Raw genomic sequence first — 20,306 nt, forward strand, 5'->3', positions numbered from 1 at the left:
AGAATACATCTAGCTTAATGTGTTGTTACTTTGCTGGTAGGATTTACTTCATAACAGTGAATCTTTGAGGACCAGTAATTAATTCAAGGAGTGAATTTCTACTGCACACACAGCTCGTGTGTATATATGTTGGCGTGTATGTACGTGTGTGTATGTGTTCACTTAGGAAGGTAGTATGTCATTTTCCAGTAAATTCGAGGGTCTAGCACTTGGACGCTTGGAAGGCACTCTAGAAAGCTCTAGCACACCTGCGCCAGGAGACGTGTGTGAGTGTTCATAGTGATGCTGGTCAGAAGAGCCACAGGTGAAAGCAACTCAGATGTCCATTCGTAGTGGAACGAATACATAAAATGTGGATGAGTCTCTCAAACATACTGTAAAGTAAAAGGAACATTACATAGCCACAAAATATCTCCGTATGATTCTACTTGAAATTCACACACCAGAGAAAAAGTAAGCTGTGTTATTTAGGGAGACACAGTCATGGTAAAATGGAAACCAAGGAAATGATTATGGTAAAACTCAGGATTATAGTCCCCTCCAGTGGAGAGGTGAGGGGTAATGATTGGGGAGGGGCGTGTAGCAGGTGTCGGGGTGGGGGGGACTTCCGTAATGTTGATAGTCATCTATTTCTTGACCTGGATGATGTTTGTTTATGTTTGTTGAACAATTTTTCTTTAAATTGTATCTTACCTACTCTTTTATGTGTCTCTCTATACAAGGAAAGTCTGAAAATGGATTTCTAATGATAGGATTTAAGTTACCCCCATAGACCATGGGGAACATTTTGGGAGAAGCAGTCCTTTTCGGCACCCTGAGGCTTTCATCATGCTTTGTTTTGGTCTCTGGCCGTGGGTAGTAGCATCTTGTCTTTCCAAGTGGAGGATAAAGGAAGAGGGGACTAGTTTGTTTGAAGTCACACTTCTGCTGGTAGGATTGGCAGTTCTCAGCCATCTTTTTAGGACTCTTTCCATAAGCCTTTGAAACAGACAGTTGGGCCTGCAGCTTTTCTTTTTGAACAGTGTTCTTGCAGTTCTAACTTGGGTTTCACCAGCTTTGAGAATGGTACCGTACTCTCACTTATATTCAGACATAAGATGTTAGATCTTTAAGCAAGTTTTCCGCACCTCCCCCCACTTTTTTTTCTTCAAGTGGTGAGTCATTGAATTCATGCCATATGCTCTATCTATTCCTTTCAAGAAGTCACAGCCAACCAGAGCTAGAAAAATGTTTACAGTGCGAGCAGAATGCACTGGAGCAATATTGAAGATAAACATGTGAAAAAAAAATCTTTTATGTGCACGTCTGTAAGCTCTGTTTATTTTCAGTAGAACAAATACAAATGAAACGATTAGCTTACAATTTGGTCCGCATAGTTGTCCATGCGTCTTTTCATTTCAATTTATTATATATTTTCTACAATGTAATTTTATGAAAAGTTAATTTTGGGGGGTAGATTTTAATTCTAATGATATTTGACCCCCCCAATATGCTTTTGCCAGCAAATAGACTGAAAGGGAAAAGAAAGCCTCTCGCTCTAGCAGCCCACGAAGCAGCAAGACAGCTGTATTTGTCCCCGTGGACTCAGTTCATTTTTTTTCTTTTTCTATGGTATGCATTTTATCAGTTTTTACTAATACATTCTCATTACAAAATGGTTGAGAAGAAGAACCTTCCCTTTGGTATTTGTTTCTGTTATTTCAGATTGATTCAGAACTACGTATGCACTGAAAAAAAAAAATCATTTGGGTAACAACAACAAAAAGAGGTAAAACCACAAAAAAAATCTTTCCTTTCTTATAGCCTGACATTGAAGTGGGCTTAATTTGATTTTCTTTTTTCAAACCTCCGAAGATAAAAGCAGCTGAATACCTAGAAATGGGTTTGCCAGATTCCTGGTCTCTGCACCACTGGCTCTTTTTGGCTGTTTCCATGCAGGTTCTCCTTTGTCTGCTTTTGCTGGTCCAGCCACCTGCATCCTTTTCATCTTGTGCCTTGTTCCCCATCCACGTTCACTTTCTTGCCATGAAACTCTACTTTCCCTGGCGGCTTTAATTCCTCTCCCTCTTCCTTCAAATCTGTGACCTTTTCCTTTCCATTTGTTTAGGGATTCTTGTTGATCCTCCACGATTTCTTTCAGCTCTGTTTTTTCCCTACCTCTCCTCATACCTCCCTCCTCACTTCTTTGTTGCTTAATCGTAAGTTACCACTCTTGGCTTCCTCGGCTTTATCTAGTGCTTCTTAGCTTTTTCTTTAAATAGAATTACTCCCTTTTTTTACTCCTCTGATTAAAGTCTATCCATTTTATTTCTCCACGATTTGAGAAAGGTGTGGATCTTTTAAACCAGGTCTGATCATCTAAGTCATCCCAAAATTTCAACATTCAGTTTTCTAGAGATTTCATTTTAGCATCTATAGCACTTCTGTTTTTGCTTTTTGTTTAGTTCCTTAATTTAGCTTACACCTTCTTTTCTTTCTTCATTCTTTTTTTTTTCCCAACATATCTTCCTTGAAAAGTCTTAGAAGGTCTTTATGCTTTTGGCCCGTGTCTCTGTAAACTTTTTAGCAAATTCAATACTATCAGACCCTGCAAATATTGATCTCTTCATGCTTTGTGTAATGTTGTTTTCATTTGAATATTTTGTGCTTGACCTTTATCTTCTAATCCTTTGTCACCATGGATTGCGTCAGCTGGAAAGCCTTTCATGCACATGGATCTGTTTTTACATCATTTTTAATACTCATCCAGTCATTGGAGAGAGCTTTTATACTCATTAGAGAGAGGTTTGTGTGGAGAGCTTCTGATGTTAGCTTTATTTTTATTTCCGCAGGTTTTGTCTTTCATTTGCTCAGTGCTTCCATTATATTAAGCTCTGTTTGGGAGTTCCCCTGTTGGATTTTAGGATCTCCGAGGAACCCGCCTTTCATCCAGTGTGATCTGTCTCCTTTAAAAACTTGTCTCATGGCAAGTTAAAGTCACTAAAATAATACTTGATTTGATGACAGATTTTGGCCCCAGAGTAGCATTTTGTCACAATCACCACTTTCGGCTATTGTGCTACCTTTCTGATCCTCATCCCACCGAGCTGGGCCATTGGATCACTAGCAGTGACTATAGGATCTCCAGCTCATTTTTAAGGACTGAATGTTTAGATGATAATTTAGATTATTCTTACTAGAAATATCTTAATGAGACAATAGTATTGAATCTTTTTTAATTTGACTTGTATTCCTGATACTGTTCTGGTTGCTAAATGTCTAACTAGCTGCATCATCAAAGCCACGTGCTACATTCTAATAGCATCTAGCATATCCCTCTCAACTGCTGCTGTCTCCTCTCTCTTTATTCTCATAGACCCATGCTTCCTTTAAAAAAAGAAATACCATCATTTAAAGGGGGGCTTGGAGAAGCAGCGCAAAAAAGGCTCATGATCAGTGTCCTGTTAAGTGGAAGTTGATAAGGTTCTCTACTTGCTCTAGAGAGAGCGAATACCCTCCTCATTCTCCTAACTATAATTGATACTATAGTAATAACATTCAGATTACTTGATGGCAAAATTTGATATAAAACTGATATGTAAGGTTTCATCATGTCAATAAGATTAAGCCTGATTATTAATGGGATACTTTGTGTAAAGTACTCAAAAGTAGAATGGGGAAAGTCCAAGTTTTATAATAACGGCTACTGTAATAATAATTAGAAAAGGAGGGGCACCTGGGTGGCTCAGTCAGTTGAGTGTCTGACTCTTGGTTTCAGCTCAGGTCATGATCTTATGGGTCCTGGGATCGAGCCCCTCGTCAGTCTCCATGCACAGGGGGGCTTCTGCTTGAGATTCTGTCCCTCTGCCCCTCCCCCCACTTGCGTGTTCTCTCTAATTTGCTAAAATAAACCTTTAATAATAATAATGATAGAATAAAATTTATTTTGGCAAAGCCTAATGAAGGTCAGTGCAGAACCTTTTGTAATATAAAAAGCATGAAACATATGAATTCAGAGGCTCTGAATTGGGATTAAGATTAATAATCCTTAAGATTGTGAAAGATAAAGTCATCTACTGCAATAAGTGTCACTGAAGTGTAGTAAATGTATTCTGGTAGTGGAATGGGAGGAGCACTTGACTGATGCGTGTCAGCTGATCTGGGACTTGGTTATGCGTGTCACTTATTAGGTACATGTTCTTGAAGGAGTGAAACTCTTGAAACTATTTTTTTTTTTAAAAGCTGTGAATTAGATATAATACCTGTCTTGTTTTAGTACAGGGTGGTTGTGAGGGTCATGGAGAATTATTTGAAAAATTATAAAGTGCTATGCAAAAGTCAATAATTATTTTATAGGCAAAGAAATGCAAACTGTTGGGGTAAAATATGCTATGTAAGTGTGATGGGGGAGAAAAGCTAATTGTCCTTGGGTCTATTCCACCCAACATTGTTGAAGCAAGAGAAAAGCCAGTATCATAAACTAATTGGATATTTTAGGTGGAAAAAAACCCTTTAAATGTACCTTTTCTATTCGAAAGGTAGTATCCTCAGAAGATTAAAACACCTGTAGTGTACTCCATCGTGTATTCCTAGTGTGTTGTCATACCTGAAATGGAATGGAGAGAATGCCTGCACAGGACTTGTTATGAGGATACTATATTGGTCTCAGAATTTTCGGCTATCTAAGAATGGAATTGATGTAAATGAAATATCAATATGTACTGCTAATTTAGTGACTGTGCTGTACATTTCTGAAAGAATAGTGAGGATGTCAACATACTGCTTTCCATAGTTTGTGGTGAGCATTCTTCCGGGAAATTAAATCTGCCTCTTAGATGTTTACTTGGCACTTGCAAAAGGAACTTGATAGAGAGCCTCTCAATCATTACTATCCCTTGAATGTTGCCTCCTGTGTATTTTACATGAAGGAAAACATTCCATTTTAAATAATAATACCGCTGGTCTTTTAAAATCATGAAGTTTTAGAAAGTTTAATTGTTTTCTTCATTTCTTCATCCACTACTTGCTAAGTAGATAATTTATGTGGTTTTAGTGTTTACTTTTTGAATTCTGTGGTTATAGTTTTCTGCCTTCTATTTTAATTTCTTTTAAGATTTATTTGAGAGAGAGCACATCAGTGGGGGGAGGGACAGGGGGCGAGCAAACTCCCTGCAAAGTGGGGAGCCCAATGTGGGACTCGATCCCAGGACCCTGAGATCATGACCTGAGCCGAAGTCAGACGCTTAACTTCCTGAGCCACCCAGGTGCCCCATTGCCTTCTATTTGTAAAGAGTTTATAAAAATTTATAGTGCAATTTGAGGTTATCATGAATAACTATGAATAACCAAAATTAGTAGAATGCTAAATTTGTTATCATGAATTTCTACCTCCACGGTGAGAATACTCTGTGAGTCACATCTGTCAGAGACAATCAGGCACCTGGGCTTTCTGGCATTCTGCTGTTTAGAGAATTGTAGAAACTTTCAGTTTTAGAGATAGAATAATCCTTGGTGATAATTCTTTCATTGAACATTTCTTGAGCTTCTCTTTTTTTTTTTTTTTAAGATTTTTTTTTTTTTAATTTTATTCATGAGAGAGAGAGAGAGAGAAAGAGAGAGAGAGAGGCAGAGGGAGAAGCAGGATCCCAAGGAGCAGGGAGCCCGATGCGGGACTTGATCCCAGGACCCTGGAATCATGACCTGAGCTGAAGGCAGATGCTTAACCATCTGAGCCACCCAGGCGCCCGAGCTTCTCTTATTGAACATTTCTTAGAAACGAAGAGAATGAAACTTGAAGATGAAGTACTGTGTATATGGTCACAGTATGGAGCAGTTGTCTTTGGCTTCAAATTCAGCTTCTAGTCCCTCAATTAGCATGCACTCCAATGGGTCCTATATCATGCCAGGTGCTGAGAGTATGGAAGTGCCTAAAACCTACTCCCCAACATACAGAATATTGTTGGGAGAGACAATCCACCAGAGGTCCTGAGCATTCCTGCATGTGCTCGATGGACGTGTCAAGAATATGGGACCCTGACGGCTCTCTACCTGGGGCAGCAAGCCACCATGGGAGTTGGGGAACATCTCCCCCAGACAAACATCAGGCTTGCTTCCAATTACTGTAAGAGCAGTGAATCTCCTAAGCTTAGTGTTCCTTTCCTGTAACATAGTCCATAGTATGTGTTATGGTCCTTCTACGATGCCTTCTTTGAAGTCCCCCTCTGGGATGGAGCGGGCAAGGGGAACCAGCGCAAATGAACACAGAGCTTCGGCTACTCCTTTTGCCAAGAATCATCAAGGCCTTGGTCTGTGATCCAGGAGTGTCAGGTCTTCGGCCACCATCCATGGAACAGTAATAGGCTAACTTACTATCTTTCAAACAGGATAAAATCTCAGCCCCTGCATAGTTCTTGACAAATACCACTTATGAGGTGACAGAGATGAGGAAATTAACAATTACAATTCAACATGGGAGGCACAGATTGCTGTGGGACAATCAAGGGACAGCACCCAATTCAGCTTGCCGAGGTCAGGGAAACTTTCTGAGTGCATTACTCTTAAACCGATCATACTAGATTGTATGTCTGTTGAGGGTAGATCTTTTTATCTTTAGCATATGGCACAGTACATAGCACACAGTTCACAACTATAAAGCTTGCAGAATGGATGAATAAGCTATTGTTTGTGGTTATTGGGTGTGATGTAGTGCATCAGAGGTCCCTATGTCTGCTATTAGAGTTGTCTCCTTTTTAAGACCTGAAGTCCTGAGAAGATAGTCCTCGGTGAAAAGCACCTCATTTTGTAGCCTGACATGAATCTATTTCAATAAATGAGGAAGGTGGTCGAGTTGCAGAATATCTTGCATGTGGATTCATTTACTACTAAGTGACATTAGGGACCAGTTATTTATTTTTTGAATTTTTTATTTTCTAATACTTAGATTTTTTTCAGAAGAGTTGCAAAGATAGTACAGAGAGTTCCCATATACCCTTCGTCTAGCTTCTCTTAATGTTACTATCTTACATAATCATAGTACATCTATCAAAAATAAGAAATTAATATTGTTGTATTATAGACTTTGACTTTCCCCATTTTTTTTTTTCTCCCCACTGGTGTTCTTTTTCTGTTCCAACTTCGGATACCACACTGCATTTATTTAACTGCTTAGTTTCTGCTAATTTGTGACAGTTTTTCAGTCTTTTCTGGACTTGACACTTTGAGGAATAGTGGTTAGATATTTTGTAGAATGTCCCTCAATTTGGGTTCTTCTTCTTTCTTTAATTTTTAATTTTTAATTTTTATTTTTTTAGATTTTATTTATTTATTTGAGAGAGAGAGACAGAGATAATGAGAGAGAGCACAAGTGGGGAGGAGAGGGAGAAGCAGGCTCCCCGCAGAGCAAGGAGCCTGATGTGGGGCATGATCCCAGGACCCCCGGGATCATGACCTGAGCCAAAGGCAGACGCTTAACTGCCTGAGCCACCCAGGCGCCCTCTTTTTTTTTTTTTAAGTATTTTTATTTATTTATTTTTGAGAGCGTGAAAGAGAGAGAGAGAGAGAAAGAGAAAGAGAATGAACGGGGCTGGGTGTGGGGGAAGGGGCAGAGAGAGAAGCAGGCTCCCTGATGAGCAGGGAGCCCAATGTGGGACTTGATCCCGACTGAGCCACCCAGGTGCCCAATTTGGGTTCTTCTGATGTTTTCTCAGGGTTTGGTAGAATTTACAGATTTTGGGGGTGATGATGTGCTTTTCTTGTTGGGTCGCATCAGTGGACACCTGATATCAGCATGACTTCTGACTAACAATATTAACTTTGATCACTTGATTAAGATGATATCTGTCAGGTTTCTCCAGTGTAAAGTTATTTGCCATTCTCTTCACTAGAGGCAAGTGACTTGATCCTACTCATACCCAAGGGGTTGGGGATTAAGCCTCACCTACTAGAGGGAGGAGTGTCAAGGAATTTTGGGCATAAGTTAAAACAAAGACAGTAAATAGTAAATATGTTGGGGAAAATATTTTGAGGCTATGCAAATATCTTGTTTCTCCTTAAAGGTTCAGGGGAACCAGCTTTCTAAGAATGAGGCCAAGAATTGCCTGAGACAAGACGTCAAGCTGTAATGACCATATACTTACTTGACCTTTTTCATTTATGGTTTCTTACAGAGCTATAAATGTATATATAAATGTAAATTATAAATGATGTTATTTCTGTGTCACTGACCCTTCTGTCCATTTCTTTGAAGAGTAGATGTATTTATATTAAACAAATAGGGTTAATGAAGGTGCATTTGTGAAACAAGGTAAAACATCAGTAATTGACTTTAATTTCTTCCTCATTAATCAGTTACAAAATGCTTATTTTATCTCATGGCATTTGTTGGCTACCGAGTAAGTAGGTACACGTGTGTGTATGTGTGTCTATGTGAATGATTAGCTACATTCCAAGTGACTTCTATGGCAGTGGTTTAATAGTCAAATTGCATTTCACCTTTGGGACTGAGATTTGGCTTTTTAACTATATGTTATTGTGTTGCTCCAGAACAGATTTTAGTAATGAGCTATTCTCAGAAATATTTTCATTTATTTCCTCCTTTTTTTCCCCCCAGAGCGTGGCATTTCTAATTCTTGGGGTCATCATAGTAGGGGGGTTTAAGTGGGGCCTGAATGGAGAGGAAGTGATCTTGCAGTAGTTTGCAATGGAGAAGGCAACATTGTTGGGAAATATATCAGGGCCAACTTTTGGATTAGGTTGAATAACAGTAACTATCTTAATTTGGGGAGTAGGGGTAGATGAGGTGTAGGCATCAACAAATGTGTTACAGTTGTTCTTATTTAAAGAACCCCTGGCTGGGTATTTGGTACTTTATGTATAATATTTTAATTTCAGAGTAACTTTGCAAGGTCAGTATTAGACAATTTTACAGAGGAGGCAAATTAAACTCAAGGAAGTTAGATATGCCTAATGTCACATAATTAGTATATGATGGAACTATAGTATGAATTCCTATCAGTCTGATTCCAAAGCCCATCATTATTTTATACTGAACTATTGCCTTCTGCACACAGTTGGCTGTGCAGCATTAGGCTCTGCTGGTAGACTGGGTAGAAGCTGAGTTGTTTCCTAGTTTGCAGATAGTTATTTCCTCCTGCCACCACTTTATAGTAAAACACACAACATACAACCCTTTTGGCTACTTTTAAAAAATTATCTTTGTTGCATAGTTTGGCTCCTTTTGGTCTAGTCATGATAGTGGAAATATTACCCTTATTATTAGCTACCTGTGTCATTTAAACTGAAAAATCTGGAAAACAAAATATGGATTCATTTCATCTCTCTGACTTGTATTGTGACAGAGGTACTCAGGAGCTCTAATATGGAAATGAGTTTTCCTTGACTGCTGGTAATTATTAGCCCAAGCAAAATAGAGACTTTGTGTTAAGCTGTATATGCTGTGTATGTGTAAATGAGATTCATCTGCTTTATATTCGGAAACGTGACAAGGCATCGCTAGTGTTAATACCTGTTGGATTTCTTATTAAGTATCTTCTCACCATAATTCTGAGGGGAAAAAAAAACAAAAAAAAAAAACCAAGAGGGATTGCTGCCAGGGCTTGGAGGAGCCTTAGAAATTGTGATGTATAGACCTACATAAACCCAGTTGAACCTCAGTAGCCCATTGAACATTTTTGCAATTTGATGATTCTGATAGTAATGTAGAGAGTACTTACTTGCAAAGTGTTTCTGAATCCCAGGTTAGTCTTTTTTGACTTTTGACTGGAGGCTCTAGTGATAACATTTTTTAGGGTTGGCTAGATTTATCTAGAGGAGATATATATATATATATATATATATATATATATGACTGGTGCTTAAGGGTACGGTGCTAACAAAAAGATATTAAATCCACTCTGTGTAGGAGTGTCCATGTCTGTCAGCTCTACAGTATAATTTCTAAATAAGAATTTGCCACTCCCGATGTAACTTTAAAATCATGTATCTTCAGCTCTTCATGTTTGATGTCCTGGTAACTCCACTGTGCCTTGTTGCTATGAGCCATACTAGTTTACTGTGGCATCGTTTAAAAACACTATTCAACTAGAATATCTTAAATTTTCTTCCCTGTTATCTTTAAGCTTTTTTTTTTTTTTAAACACTCAAAATCATAGTGAAAAAGTGAGTTGTTTCTTGTTTTGAAACCCAGAGAATAAACTACCATTACATAATGAATTCATAGCTAGAACAAGTTAGTGTTCACCTGAATGGTTTCTTCTAATTCCAACTTAAAATCTCTTGGATTGCTCCTGCTATTCTACTGACCAGCAGTTTTCATAAGGAAAATATACAGCCATATGTAAGTTGCTTTTTTCTTGATCACTAAGGTCCCTATTGCCTCACTGCGCATGCCCTTTAAGATTCCCTAGTGCGCCAGTTTAACTGCTGTTAGTTGAGTGAAGTTGGTGAGTTCTGAATCTTTGGTGTCTTTTTTCCCTCAGTCTTCAAAAGGCAGCATAGAATGCACACTCTGAAAACAATCTTAGATAGCATTTGGTCCAAATCTTTCACTTTTCAGATGGGAAAACTGAGGCTCATATAGGTTGGGTTTTAACCTAAAGCTGTAGATACTTGGAGGTGAATTGCTCAGATAAGTCTCTTTTCTATATGTTCATAGACAGTGCAGTGTTTGAGTCATAGCCGTAGACACCCCTGTTGAATTCAATTTTTATGTTGGAAATTTGAGAGTTGATTCCCTTAGTGTTGTGTCCTTTGGGGTAAATGATTGTCAGATTGAGAGAGGAGGTAGAGATGACCTTTCAGAGTTAAAAATTGTGGATATTCTCAAGTATAATAGACCTTCCTAAACAGGCTCGTGTAGGATGAAGAAGCACCCTGGAGGGTTGTATAAGCCCAAAGGTCCCACCCATCATTTGCTCTTTGGTCCATCTTGTTCTGCTACTCCTACTCCCTACTCTGGCCTGACATGGACATTTATCTCTTTCTTCTATCTTTTTTTTTTCACATTTGCTCTTTTTAGAATGGGGGCTTCAGGGCAAAAGTGAGTGTTACTCCCCTGGTTTTCGTGTTTGTGAATTCTAGCCTTCTAATGTTTCTTGGGTGTAGGAACCATGGGAAAGGAAAAGACAGGCTGATTTCTGTGTTTCTCTGACTCTTTAGGGACCAGTCTGTATAATTTAATTTTTATTTCAGTATTTCTGTTTCCAATTTTTAAACAGTCTAGTACCATAGCACGTTCAGGGGTGCTCAGGAAATACTACCAATCCATAGGTGCCGCTTTGTTTGGGATGGCCAGTCTGTACTGGGTCTCTGCCTACAGAGCAATTTCCTGCTCTTTCCAAGTGTCCTTGAGGGAGAGTGAACATAGGAGCTGTGCTCCGTGAGGCCACTGGGTTGGGCTACAACAGCCTGACTCTCAGGATGCGGTCACAGCCTCCTGCTGAGCGAATGTGAACGTATAAAATTGGAATTTACTGTGATATGCAGTGGTTTATGTGCTTATGAATGAAGGTGAGGGGAGGGTTTGTTGGAATCTGTCTCCTCTTCAGCATTCGTTGGACTGTCCATCAGATGACCTTTCTGTGGTTAGCCGTATATGAGAAACTGTACCTTTTAAGGTGAGCATGTTGGAGCTCATTCTCAATTGTTATCCTGAAGGCATGCTTCCCTGTCTCATTGTAAGGAGTCCAGCCTCTGGGTTCCCTTTATATGTAGTTGTTGTTGTGATTTTTGTTGATTTTTTTTCTAAAAAGGGGAGTGGATGGGTTTTTCTGGCTGCCCTCAAAGTGAGGTGATGCACATTTTCAACCTTCCTAGCTCTTGGGTACCAACTTGAGCCAAAAATACATTTTTATTTACTTATGTTACAAGATGTTAACCTTGCTGTAACTAGTTTGTGCCTTTGTAACCGTGAGTTTAGGTATGTCTTTGCTACATAAGAAATCACTGGTGAGAATTGGTTTTCTTCTCAGGGGACCTTGTAATATTATTTTACTTCCATTCAGGATGTCACTTCGCCACAGGAGGTTGGCACAGAGCGAGGGGGTAGGGAGGATGTGGGAAAAGAAATTAGCCTATGGTTCTATTGTCTAGGACATTTGTTTCAAAAGTTTGGCTGGGTGTCTGAGATAGGAAGGGTACATAGTTTTTAAAAAATGTCTTTGTCTTGGTATTTATGCTAACATAAAATATTTGTAATGAAGATAGTTGTGGAATTATGGCTACAAAATTTCCCTCTCCTGACTTACAAATCTTAATAAAGATGTGTAAATTATAACTGGCTCCTGACATAGTTATCTCAAGGAATAAAGTTGTAAAGTTGTTTGCAAAAATGGTGAAAGTTGGTATTTGTTAAAACTAGGAGGTAAGTACATGGGTGTTGGTCATCAGTTTGAAATAATTCCTAATAAAATATTTCAAAATAGAATCTCAAGAATATTATTTCAAAATATTTTAAAGCATGTTGGGGGGTGGAAAAGACATTGCTTACTTGGGAGATTGGCTTAAAAATAAGAATCAGTTGAGATTTTGGAATAATAAAGAGAATTCCTTAAACAAGGAATAGTGCTGGAGATGCTCAATGAGTAGAAACAAATTACATAACCAGTGGGTCACCATAATTGCATGTGTTGGGGGGATAGAAAATATTTCCTCTTAAAAAAGAAAAAGAAAGGTTGCTTTATCCAATATACCCTGTTAGATACAACATTTAGTGATGTATGGTTCCTAATAGCTGAGCTTTGTCTCACACTCAAAATCAAGTAAATTACAAGAATCCACAAATCTGGAATCAACTAAAGACAACTAAAATGTTTGGCACAATATTATAGGTGAAAGAATATTATGAAGGGGGGCCTCTTGGTATTTCCAGCAATTAAATTCTGTTGATTTCTCACACTGTGTTGTGACTCCTATTATGACAAATTCATGCTTCATTTCCATGCCTTACCTCTTGACTGCATATGATAAAATTTTCTGAGATGTTGTTAATTTTAGTTGTTTCTGGGATATTCTAATCCAAATTATAGATTTTTTTTTTAAGGACTAGGAGAATGAATTTATTTTATTCATTTTATTTATTTTTTTAAAGTAAACTCTATGCCCAGTGGGGGGTTCAAACTCATGATCCCTAGTTCAAGAGTCACATGCTCTACTGACTGAGCCAGCCAGGTGCCCCAGATTATAGATGTTTAATCCTTCTTTATGTACTTGTAATTTATTTGGTCATTGTTGAGACAACAGAATAACGGAGTAGCATTCTGCATGTCTGAACAGCCGTGTTTGGCAGCTCATGCCCACTTGGGCTAGAAAAAGCTATTGCTCGACATAACTCAAACCAGGGGTTTTAGACTATTTGGCAATGTCTGTGTGGAATCAAATACATGTGTTATAATAGAGAAGAATACCTTTCTTTGTAGATCCTCTAGATGGCAGAGCAATTACAACAAATACACTTTAGGAGCTGTTCCAAGAAGTGTGGAGAGGGGAGAGCATAGGAGAGATGGCATGAGAAGGGTCTTCTAGCTAGTAGGGCTCTATGCTTTCTATCTGGACTCAACCAGGTTTTATGTGCTCTATGTCTTACTTTCATGCATTTTATGTCTTGACATTTTATCTAAGATTTTGTTTGAAACAATGTAACACTGCTTAAAAAAATGATAGGATGTCAAAGCTCAAAAAAATCTTGAGTTGTGTACGTTAAACCAGCCTCAATAAAGGCATTTGTCCACATGTCCTGAGCATTTCTAGAGACTGTAGCTGACTCCACCCCAGTACACATGTTGATGAATTCTAGAGCAATGCTGGCCTACTTGAATACCTTCTTACCTTGAATTCTTTCATAAAGGATAATGTGCAGCATAGGCTTTAGCCTTTATTCCTGCTTTGAAAGAGATCACCATTGTTGACATAGATTTAACAGATAAATCTGATGATACCGTGGCTTTCAAACTCAAAGGAAATTTGACTTAGACACTTGCATAGATTTATTCCTCACACAGAGAGAACACAGAATAAATGTAAAATATTTAAGTATGTCACTTCCCCCCACACTTATCTTTGAATGAATCAGAAAGCTGACTGTAGTTAGTATCTTTTCAATTTCTCTGGCAAAATGCTTATCCAAATTCTTCTGTAATCACTTTTTAACAGCAAGGCCTATTTAGATCCTTTTGGACAATTGATGAAGTTCTACATCAAAATATGGTATGGCAAATGTGATTTCCGTATATCAAATACAGCAAAAGTATAAGGGGATAAATTTCCTATCCAGTATTTGTAACCTCATGATATCACATAGTATACTTAACAGATCTGATCTGTTTATAGCTATTAGTTCAGTATTACTCCTCCAAAAAGTTCCCCTTATTGAGACTTTCCTGTATTTGTCCTATTTTCTTACCAGTGAAGCTGGGGTATATTTTAGAATCTTCATTCTTCCACCTTTTTGATGAGCTTTTACTTGAAAATGTCTTAAGATACATTTTCATTTTCATTAACATAGCTATTGAATAACTAGTCCTGTGCTTGGAAATAAAGAATGAATGATATGTGGTCCTCACTCTTGAGGCCCTCACCCATGAGGATGCAGACTTTAGTAGGCAAGATAAGTATATAAATGGATTTTCAATACAATTGAATAAGGCGTTATTAAAAGAGGTAATATCAAGGGGCACCTGGGTGGCTCAGTTGGTTAAGCTTCCAACTCTTGATTTTGGCTCAGGTCATGATCTCAGTGTCATGAGGTTGGGCTCTGCGCTGGGTGTGGAGCTTGCTTAAGATTCTCCCTCTCCCTCTGCCCATTCCCACCTCCCTCTCTTTAAAAAAAAAAAAAAAAAAAAGTGTTATCAGAAGTGCTGTGAAAGTTCCTAGACAACACTTCTGTAGGTATCACCACGGATTACCCACAATTACTGCATGCAGAGGGCTGTGTCCCTGCAGCACGTAGGAAGGAAGACATGCAGTTGATGAAGGATTAGAGTAGAACCATGTCATGTACTAAGCCTGATAGATTTCGATTATATACCAACCAGCATATTTAGGCGATTGTAGCAAGAAAATTCTATAAACAGCTAAACATTTTTATTGGGATAATTGAACTGGGAACTGACTTTTGCTACTCAAAGAGCACATGATTCAATGCAACATGCATATAGTGATAAGCAGTAAATAGGAAGGCATTTGTATTCTGATGACAACAGTGTAACCTCAAGCCTTAGGTCTATAAAAGTGGTAATGTTTTCTGACTGATCTGGATTCTTGAGTTATTTTACTAATGGCTCCAATGCCATGTGAGACATGGAGGATGGCAGGATCTTCAAACAATTGTTGACAATCAGCTGGTAGTCATTACCCACTACATAGGACTGGTTAAATGCTTTAATAATTCTCTAATACACCATTGTTTGAAGCAGACTGTAGCTGTAGATAACAAATGTCAGTTTGGCTTCTAGTTATTCATGGAGTTATTATTTAAAAAATATCTTTATATAGGCTCTGAATCTAGGAGGCTAAGACACAAATGACTGCTATTTTGCAATGGGGCTCTTGCACCTCATCAAGGGATAAACTACACATGTGTTCAATGCAGAAGGATTGGTGGTTTTGCTTTGTCCTTTGCAGCTAGAGCTGCCTAAGAGGTAGAGGAGAGATGGTCCATCTATGTATGTGTGTTGGCAAGAGGAGCTCTCGTACTGTCGTGTTTGTTGGGCCCTAAGTCCCAACTTATTTTTATTTTTGCAAATTTTTGAAGACTTTGATAGAACACCATAATTCTGCTTATTAAAGAGATATTCCTTTTATTTTATGAGTTGTTTTTCTTAAAGAATGTGCACCAACCCCTCCCTGCCCCCATGTTATACTAGTTTGTATGCTATACACTAATTAATTTATGTCATGGGGTCACTGTATAAGTTGAGAGTCCCTTTCTAATTTGGAGCACTTCATACCCATTTTGAGAGGAGTAGCAGTATTTCTCTGGGGGCCAGGGTGAAATTTTGCATAGATTCTTCTCTAAGTTCCTTTTCCATTACTGTCTGGTTGCTTACTGGTACTTTCCTTCCTTCTATTTTATCATCTGTGAGTTTTATTAACATGATGTTTACTCCCCCTTTTAAATTATTAATGAAGTAAGCTGTGAAATGGCACTTTTATCTTTAATAGTTGGTGCTGTAAAAGTGACAAATGCAATGAAAGCATCCTTCTCTAATTCGGTTCCTGTCGTGCGTCTTTTTAGTGTCTCTGTGACATGACTTGAAATGACAGTGCTCATGTCTCTTTTGTAGCTGGTTCACACTGAAAGGATATAATCATCTGGTTGGTATCACAGCCACTTCCCCAGCTACAGACTGTGATGTCACAAACCGAAAACTATTCTCTCTCAGCAGGAAGAAGCTGGAGAGGAGATGAATCTCCATGATGAACCATCATCCTTCAAATTTGATCATTTCATAAAGGAAATTAACCATGATGAGGAACAAATATACTGGCTAGTTGAAAAAGCCTTTTGACTTAAGCTTGAAAAACTTTACCATTATACTGGAATGAGAGAAATTCTTTGAAAAATTCTAAGTCAAAATTTGAGAGTTATAGTAATGCAGGTATCAGTACTTTTTTAGGTGAGTTAAAAATATTATGTACTGCCAGTCCCTTCAAATTAACACTTAAAAATGAATCTTAGTTATATTTCTAATTTCATATGCAAAATTATGTTGCTTGTTATTTCAGACAAAGATGACATGCTGGTTGAAACAAGGTCAACAAAGACACTACATGGATATACTTTATTTTGACCTGTATAACTACTTTTATTTTCTCATGGTTTAAGCCAAAAGTTTATAACTTTTAGATGATTTGAAGTGAGCAAAATCTATGGATATAGTAATAGATGTCATTGTAAGGATATGGTAGCTTAAATATTTGCTCCATTTCTATGACAGAATCCAATATTACACAATTATGTTACTTTTATAATATAATACTTTAATATGTGGGCATGAAATACATTCTAAATTACAGAAACAATTAGGCAATCACTGAATACTTCCCAAGAATGTTCAAAATCTCTTTCATTGTTAAATCTATCAACACAAAGGGAAAACTCCCATAAATAAACCAAATATTCAGGTATAACCATAAAATTCTTATCCATTTGTACTCATGAGATGCTGACTTTGAAGCACTTTTCAGCATTTTAACGCATCATTAGCAAATGATGTGTTAAAAAGTAGTTAATGTTTTTTCCTTCACTTTTTTCACTAAAATGAAGAGGAAAATGTAGGTTATTCCAAATTGCTGTAGAATTTTTTTTTTGAAAGTGTTATTTAAACCTCAGTAGTTATTATTCAGAATGCATTATTATAGAGAAAAAAACCTTGATTTGGATAGGAAAGAAAAAGAAAAGAAATGGGGACTGATGCTGACAAAGGCCTTGGGAGGAGGATAGTATCTGTTTGTCTATCATTGTCATTGGAAGTCAAAGAAGCAGAGTCCCCAAACTGGTGTACATTCCAGTGAGTAAATAAAATCCAGAAGACTTCATGAGTATAATTTTATGTCCCCTTCAGTTCTATTTATTGGAAGCAAATTGTTTGAGCATACTATTGTGAATTTCATTTTTTGCCCAAGTTAATTAAAAAGACTCCTTAGTTATTGAGTTGAAATAGTGGTATTTTTCACTTATAAATATAGGCCTATTTTCAAAGCATGTCAGTTTATCAAATATATGATATCATAATAAGGAGAAAAAAGATGAAAAGAATCCTTAAGGGTTCAGGTAAGTCCAGATGTAGGTAAAAAACAATACTTGTTAGTTAGGGCTGGTATACAAAGGAAGTATTTTGAAATTTTGAAATAAAGATTTTTCTCTGAAACAAATTGGTACATTATGCCATCACTGCTTGTATGTAAGTTGCTGCTTTCCTTTGGTACTGGAAAATGATAAGTAAATTTCTGTAATGAATTCAGATGCAAAAGATGATACTTAAGGTTCTTTATGGACTGTTTTGAAAAGAGTGAAGGGATCATGTAATTAACTCTGTTAGGCTTTGAAAAAAGGAAAGGATTTAGTGAAATGGAAGAGAAGAATGTCAAACTTGATTGTTTTTTTAGACAGGTACTGAATAATTACTTCTGATAACTTTCCTTGTATTAGCAGATCATCTCTATTAAGTGTGATTTGCTTTTATTGTTTCCTTTATCTCTTGTCTTCTAAGATATTAGAAATGTATTATTTATTTTAGGGCTTCTTTGTGAAAAGATTAAGCTTTTAACTTTTCCTATTGAATTTATATGCAAACTAATATAGTTGAATTTTGGCTAAAAATCTATGTAGGGTAAATTAAAGTTCTATCTTTTCTGTTTTTTTTTTTTTTTTTTCCCATATATAAGACAGTCTCTCTTGATGTCTCATTATGGAGTGATTTCTAGGGAATTTCTAAAAGGCACTTGTACCCTTTAAAATTCTTTGGCCCCAGTAGTTCTTTACATTTTGCTCTTTGGACCATTGATCTGAGTTAAAGCTTTTGAGGTATTAAGATACCAGACATCTTTTTGTTCTGTTGTTAAATCAGAAAAATGTCCTTATTTAGTCTGTTACAACAATATGCCCAGTACTGTGAGGGTAAATTAATCCCATTCTACTGGGGTGCTATACCTTAGTTTGCCAGAGATTGTTTTTCTTTAGTGTGAATGAGAGTGACATCACCACTTTTCTTGTTTTGTAATGATAAAAATCAGTTATTGAGCTTTATTCTCTGGCATTAATGGAAATATTAAAAATGCATTAATTCTTTGTTTTACCAGGGGCCCCGGGGAAACAAATCACATCTGAATGTTTGGTATATAACATGTGTGAATGGTTCTTGTGCCCGGTTCAGAGCTCTCTTCACGCATTTTGTTTTTTCCAAGCTATTAAAGAAAACAAAATTGGGATTTTAAAAATGAAGACAAAGATGGGACATAGCCAGTGAAAAACGAATGAGACTCTGGGGCTGTTTTTATCTAGTTATGGATGAGTAGTTTATGCAGCATAAGTAAAAAGAAGTGTTTACCTCAGAAGGCATAAATCTGCATAAAGCTTAAAGGGAGGATCACATGAAATTCAAATCTACTGGCTCATTCACAGCATCAGCAGGCTTAGTTTCAGTAGTCGGGATATAGAGAATGTTATAAAATTAAATCTTACCTGGCAGTGGGGTGTCTGAAGCTCAGTAATCTAATTCTGGCTGGAAACAGTAAGCTCCGGTACCTGAAATGCCTTCTCTACTTCCCTTGCGGGTGTTCGTTCACCACTGTGTTGGATTTCTTGCAGCGTCTCTCTATCTGTGTTCCTGGTAATCCTGTAGCATTAGTTAAGACAGCACGCAATAGACGAAGATTCCATTTGGATAGGATTGTAGAGCTGGAGGGTGAATTTTGCCTTTCTTTATCCAATAACAGCAGTTGATCTGACCACAGACAACTTGAGTGTTCAGAACTTATTAAAAATTCATTGAATGTTTCAGCAGTGAGGAATCCGGGCCCTTTGCATAGATGGTTTTACCTTCCGGAAAAGTTCTGCTGTCCATATTTCAGAATGACACATGCCCCCAAATCAAGTTGCTTTAAAAAATTATTCTGACCCGAAGCCCAGATCTTCTCTTGCACTCTCTTGTGCCTGCCTTTACCAACTTTTCAGTCCTTTGGCTTCCTTTTTGTAGAGGACGAGGGGGTTTCTTCTGTCTTCCTTGTGCCTCTGCAACACATAGTTCTGGTACACTGGGTTGTGAATAGTGAGGGAAGAATCCAAAGGAGGTGCGGCTTTATCATCTCTCCGGACAGGGAGCATACTTGGCATGAATGAAGAGCTGATATGAGCTATTCAAACCAGACAGCAAACTGATGGGATGATGCTTTCATATATAATAAACCCATTAATTACTTCTCCTGATGGACAGCAGTATGCCCTGAAAGGGAAAAAGGAAGGAGCAGATGATCATATTCAGTCTAATAGGTGCTCTCTGTGCAGCTTGCGATTGCGAAGTGAATCCAGGAAAAGCTGCAGCTTTGGAATGTGATCAGGTAGAAGGGGCAAGAGTTGTTTTGACAGACAGGTGATGATTTTGGGGGAAGAGAAGAAGGGCTGAGCAAAGAGGAAGCTAGAATAAGGTTCCAAAATGCTCTTGAAAATGTTCATTTTTTTTTTTTTCCCCCTGTTTGTCCTTTTGGCTGGGAGAAAGCACACTGTATTTTACCTTTGCATTATTTGCAGAAATTCTGCTGAGGTGGTTTCTCCTAGTTTTCTCTAAAGAAGGAAAATAATTTTTAAAAAGCCT

At 37.7% G+C, this 20,306-nt stretch overlaps 2 protein-coding genes across 2 annotated transcripts in view; one reads left to right on the top strand and one right to left on the bottom strand.

Annotated features, from left to right (window-relative positions):
• The window catches only part of CHRM5 (cholinergic receptor muscarinic 5), an 88,961-nt gene extending 68,763 nt beyond the window's left edge, over positions 1–20,198 (bottom strand). The window contains exon 1 of the mRNA XM_032417229.1: positions 19,178–20,198. The gene's annotated coding sequence lies outside the window, so the exon portion shown is untranslated. The remainder of the gene's footprint in view (positions 1–19,177) is intronic.
• Positions 1–20,306, top strand: part of AVEN (apoptosis and caspase activation inhibitor) — a 177,706-nt gene that overhangs the window by 45,785 nt on the left and 111,615 nt on the right. The gene's annotated exons all lie outside the window — the stretch shown is intronic.

The sequence above is a fragment of the Phoca vitulina genome, unplaced genomic scaffold (assembly GCF_004348235.1).
Source record: "Phoca vitulina isolate PV1807 unplaced genomic scaffold, GSC_HSeal_1.0 scaffold20, whole genome shotgun sequence".
Lineage (NCBI taxonomy): Eukaryota > Metazoa > Chordata > Mammalia > Carnivora > Phocidae > Phoca > Phoca vitulina.